The sequence below is a fragment of the Oncorhynchus gorbuscha genome, linkage group LG20, assembly GCF_021184085.1.
Source record: "Oncorhynchus gorbuscha isolate QuinsamMale2020 ecotype Even-year linkage group LG20, OgorEven_v1.0, whole genome shotgun sequence".
NCBI lineage: Eukaryota > Metazoa > Chordata > Actinopteri > Salmoniformes > Salmonidae > Oncorhynchus > Oncorhynchus gorbuscha.
Genome location: NC_060192.1, coordinates 39,379,842 through 39,386,099, shown reverse-complemented (window position 1 = coordinate 39,386,099; position 6,258 = coordinate 39,379,842).

Here is a 6,258-nt window from a genome sequence, read left to right as displayed (position 1 = left end):
ACTGGCTTCCAGGTCTCTACTGTATATAGTGCACACTACTTTAGACCTGATCCCTATGCACCCTGGTCTAAAGTAGTGCACTATATATAGGGTGCAATAGGGCTCTGGTCTAAAGTAGTGCCCTATATAGGGAATAGGGTGCCATTTTTATGGCACATATTTATGTTTTTATTAACTGATGCAGTCATTCCAATGCATCTTAAATCTAATTTAAGGTTGAACTAGGTTTGTTTGGGAGGGGGTTGGTTTTTATTTTTCTAGTCCCTGTACTCTCCTAGTCCCTTTACTTTCCTGTACTTTCCTAGTTCCTGTACTCTTCTAGTCCCTTTACTTTCCTGTACTTTCCCAGTCCCTATACTTTCCCAGTTCCTGTATTTTCCTAGTCCCTGTACTCTCCTAGTCCCTGTCCTCTCCTAGTCCCTGTCCTCTCCTAGTCCCTGTACTCTCCTAGTCCCTGTACTCTCCTAGTCCCTGCACTTTCCTGTACTCTCCCAGTCCCTATACTTTCCCAGTCCCTGTCCTCTCCTAGTCCCTGTCCTCTCCTAGTCCCTGTCCTCTCCTAGTCCCTGTACTCTCCTAGTCCCTATACTTTCCTTGTCATTATCCGTATCATTGCAGAAGGTAAATTAGCAAATCGATTGTTAATTACGTACAATTACTCCGATTCCTAGAACACCTTGTGAAGTGAAAGTCATAATGGTTTACGGTAGCCTCCCTGTGCACAGAAGGGTATGGGTCTATGTAGTATTAGCAGGTTTAAGGTAGCCTCCCTGTGCACAGAAGGGTATGGGTCTATGTAGTATTAGCAGGTTTAAGGTAGCCTCCCTGTGCACAGAAGGGTATGGGTCTATGTAGTATTAGCAGGTTTAAGGTAGCCTCCCTGTGCACAGAAGGGTATGGGTCTATGTAGTATTAGCAGGTTTAAGGTAGCCTCCCTGTGCACATGGGTCACGTGTTTGTTTCACCTCCCCGCTTATAACAAACAACCTGTTCAGCACTTCCTCAATGTTTTCTCACTGAAACACAACATGATAGGCTTGTAATAGACGCTCAAGGAAATACACGTTCTGTCTGGCCTGTGTAATGCATTCTGTCTGGCCTGTGTAATGCATTCTGTCTGGCCTGTGTAATGCATTCTGTCTGGCCTGTGTAATGCATTCTGTCTGGCCTGTGTAATGCATTCTGTCTGGCCTGTGTAATGCATTCTGTCTGGCCTGTGTAATGCATTCTGTCTGGCCTGTGTAATGCATTTTGTCTGGCCTGTGTAATGCATTTTGTCTGGCCTGTGTAATGCATTTTGTCTGGCCTGTGTAATGCATTTTGTCTGGCCTGTGTAATGCATTTTGTCTGGCTGGCCTGTGTCATTTGTCTGGCCTGTGTAATGCATTCTGTCTGGCATTCTGTCTGTAATGCATTCTGTCTGGCCTGTGTAATGCATTTTGTCTGGCCTGTGTAATGCATTTTGTCTGGCCTGTGTAATGCATTTTGTCTGGCCTGTGTAATGCATTTTGTCTGGCCTGTGTAATGCATTTTGTCTGGCCTGTGTAATGCATTCTGTCTGGCCTGTGTAATGACTCGTCAGCCCTCCCGGTGAGCCAAACTGGTTGAAAAGACCAGGCTGGTCCCAGATCTGTTTGCGCTGTCTTGCCAACTCCATTGCTGTCATTGTCAATGACGGCACAAACAGATGTCTCTCAGGCCGATGACGTTGTTGAGTTGAACCGAATGCTGGTTGACACATCCACTTCAATGCTACACAATAGTTTACTTCCACTTCCATTGATTTTAAGCGCATTGATCAATAACTCAGAGATGATCAATTGATCGTGTAAAAACCAGCGTAGTCAAACGGATGTAAAGGACAGTATTGGGGAAATACTACTTTAGGTACAAATGTTTTAAAACTTTTAATTTGAGCCATTGGTTGTGTGCTGTTGATTTGTATTTTTTAATATAATTGGAGAATGCCACAAATGTTTGTAATTGTAACAACAACACAAAGTTGTATTTAAAAATATAGATGTGTCTACAATGTCTGACAGACTTTAAGAAAGTCTGTGTCATTTTTCATCTGTTTTTTTTGGACAACTAAACATGTTTGGCTGGATTGCAGTATTTGCTTTCATTGGTTTTGCTTTATGAGAAACTGGCATGTAATGTATATAGTAACCACCAGGGGTCACTCTTGGTTTAGGATAAAGCCTCACACAGCCATTTCCTACCCAGTACCCATCAGATATAAACCCAGCCATATTTAGTCAGAGATACTCTATATAATGACAAGATGGTCTAGTCTCTATCCTAACAATGTGGATCATTGTCCACAAACTCTGGAATGGTTTAGGATAAAGCCTCACACAGCCATTTACTACCCAGTACCCACCAGATATAAACCCAACCATATTTAGTCAGAGATACTCTAGATGATCTAGTCTATCCTAACAATGTGAAAGTTCTGCCTAGTCCTTGTTTTTGATTGGTGGATGCCCTTATTTGAATACCTCTTTGAATATTTGATAAGGGTTGTTATCGTCAACCACCTGACTTCCTATAAGAAGGTATTTCACATTCATTGAGAAGAGAAGTGAGAACCAACTGCAACTTCTTGGAAAGGTAAGTCAGTCGTTTTAATAGCTAAATTGTAACGGCCTTCTTCGTTTGTAGAAAGAGAGTCGGACCGAAATGCAGCGTGGTGGTTACTCATGTCTTTAATGAAGAAAAAACGGAACGATACATGAAATAACTAATAAATACAAAAACAACAAACGGAACGTGAAAACCTATACAGCCTATCTGGTGAACACTACACAGAGACAGGAACAATCACCCACGAAATACACAGTGAACCCTGGCTACCTAAATACGGTTCCCTATCAGAGACAATGAGAATCACCTGACTCTGAGAACCGCCTCAGCCAGCCAAGCCTATGCAACACCCCTACTCAGCCGTAATCCCAATAACACAAAACCCCAATATGAAATACCACAAAATAAACCCATGTCACACCCTGGCCTGACCAAAATATAACGAAACACAAAATACTAAGACCAAGGCGTGACATAAATATAGGTTGTAATTTTTTTGACTTGTCAATATTATTTTTTCCAGATGAAGTAGCTATTGTTGCTTTGTAGCTGACTGTTGTCAGAGAGGAAGAGTTGTTGAGGAATGATAACATTAATGTTAGCTAATTAGCATATTCCCCAATGCACAATAAATAAAAATATCTGGAGTTAAAGCTTGTACGCTTTAGGATGTTTCATTTACTGATACAATGTTTTTATCTTTTGACCAAACAAAAATGGCCGGCCTCTACCGCGGCTACACTAAAGCAAAATGTTTCTCAGCTCCCATAACAAATGAAGTACACTGTGTAGCGCATAGTGTGTCATTTGGGGGGGACACCATGTCTAGACCGGGCATGACCAGAGACTGCATTGGGTTTGGTTTGATGTCTGAACTGAACTGGGATGTGCAGGAGAGGCAGCTCCCATAAGAACAGTGTTAATTTGACACGCAGTCCCTCTCCTCCTTGCTCCCCACCTCTTCTCTCCCATCCTCTCCTCTCCCCCTTCTCTCCCATCCTCTCCTCCCTATCTCCCCTCCTCTTGTCTCTCCCCTCCTCTTGTCGCCCCCTCTCTCCTCTTCTCCTCTCCTTCAGTGTTGGTTTTGAGTGCTATAGTAAGATGGATAAACATTGACTTATTGTGTTCTTGTTTTCTTTTTCGCTGCACATGGATGGCATGCCAGTTTTGGATTGGCAAGATGTATGGGAAACCAACCCACTGTGTGCAAATCTTTCTCTACTGAAAACTCTCCGTAAGACTGCTCTTTCTACTGCATGTAAAATCAGCCATAGGCCCATGTCTCTTCTCTCATCGCTATAAAGACTCTCAGGCTCCAGTCAATCTGATTAACACTGAGGTTAAACCGAGGTTACAGGACACTATATGGCGACGAGAGACAAGGTATACATACAAAATGGCCACCTATTCCCTAATATAGTGCACTACATTTGACCAGAACCCTTAGATTACGTCAAGTAAATCAACACGATGGTGATGAGATAAGTATTCATAGCTGAGTTACTGAGTTAGAGGATGTTTATGGTGATTAGGTCAGGGATTTATTTCCATTGTGGTCCCTGATGTAATGTCACTACTAGGGTTGGGCGATATTGCGACAGCATCGTCTATCGGTGATGATGGCCTATTTGAACTTGACTTGCGCCGCACAGGGAAAAAATGGAGTCTCGTAGTGCACAGCAGAGCAGCACACAAGTGACATTCTGAGTAATTTGCCTATTTTTATTTTCTATAGCCTATTTCAATAAATATGTTATATAGCCTACAGAACGCAAGAGATGAATGTAGGCCAAACAGAGCAGAGAATTCCAACAAAGCAGCAAAGTCAATTCCAGTTAGAATATATTGTTTCTCTCTTTGCTGCAAGTGTCAGTTTTGTGTCCGTTTGATGAACCTGTAGGAGCCTGTTGACAATATGGACTAATTATGACAATGATAATGAGGACTCTAATTCCAGAACTCTCACGGGACATTTTGATTCTCTAATCTGTCCCCGGGACATTCTGATCCTCCGTTCTATTCCCGGGACATTCTGATCCTCCGTTCTATTCCCGGGACATTCTGATCCTCCGTTCTATTCCCGGGACATTCTGATCCTCCGTTCTGTCCCCGGGACATTCTGATCCTCCGTTCTATCTCCGGGACATTCTGATCCTCCGTTCTATCTCCGGGACATTCTGATCCTCCGTTCTATTCCCGGGACATTCTGATCCTCCGTTCTGTCCCCGGGACATTCTGATCCTCCGTTCTGTCTCCGGGACATTCTGATCCTCCGTTCTATTCCCGGGACATTCTGATTCTCCGTTCTATCTCCGGGACATTCTGATTCTCCGTTCTATTCCCGGGACATTCTGATTCTCCGTTCTATCTCCGGGACATTCTGATTCTTCTATTCCTGGGACATTCTGATTCCCCGGGACATTCTGATCCTCCGTTCTATCCCCGGGACATTCTGATTCTCCGTTCTATCTCCGGGACATTCTGATTCTCCGTTCTATCTCCGGGACATTCTGATTCTCCGTTCTATCTCCGGGACATTCTGATTCTCCGTTCTATTCCCGGGACATTCTGATCCTCCGTTCTATCCCCGGGACATTCTGATTCTCCGTTCTATCCCCGGGACATTCTGATTCTCCGTTCTATCCCCGGGACATTCTGATTCTCCGTTCTATTCCCGGGACATTCTGATCCTCTGTTCTCTCTCCGGGACATTCTGATTCTCCAGGACATTCTGATCCTCCGTTCTCTCTCCGGGACATTCTGATCCTCCGTTCTCTCTCCGGGACATTCTGATCCTCCGTTCTCTCTCTCTCTCTCTCTCTGTCGGATACATGGGGATAAGGCTGTAGCCTCAACCTTTTACTACCTGTTTTTATAACGGACACTGTCTTGTGTCTAGCTGTTTAAAAAATAAAGTCTATATTCCCTTATCTCTCCCTTCAATAGGCTATGAATATGACTGAAGGCTACGCTTCATCGTTTTTTTTAATGCACGGCTTTCTCCAGATCAAGCAATGAGTTCCATCTCAAAAAAGCCTAAGAACGTAAGATAGCCAGAATGACAAGTTTTTAAGCTTAATAAAGAATGAAATGATTCATGTGGAAAATCCCTCCATGCGAGGTTTAAAACCAAATGGCCAATAAGCTATACTCCTACTGGCCTATCATAACAGCTTTAAGACGAGCTAAAGTCATGAACAGTGGCTTATTTCCCAAATATTCTAGCCGACGAAGGTGTTGTCTGCTCCAAGCTCCACTCCGCTCTGCTCCAAGCTCCGCTCCAAGCTCCGCTCTGTCTTGGCTTTCAAAAGTATCAAGACTAAAAGCCAACAGCCTAGGCTTCTTGCTCGCTTAACCCCTTGTGTCAGAGGAAACACCTTACAACTGGTGACACAAGTCAGCTTGCATGCGCCCGGGCCTGCCACAAGGAGTCGCTAGAGCGCGATTGGGACAAGAACATCCCGGGCCGGCCAAATGCTCACCTAACCCGGACGATGCTGGGACAATTGTTCGCCGCCTCATGGGTCTCCCGGTCAAGTCCGGCTGCAACACCGCTTGGGATTGAACCCGGGTTTGTATAAAGGCCTCTAGCGATGCAGGGCCTTAAACCACTGTGCCATTCAGAAGGCCACATGCGAGGGCTTTTGGGCCCTTGGTTCTGCCCAGGGTTAA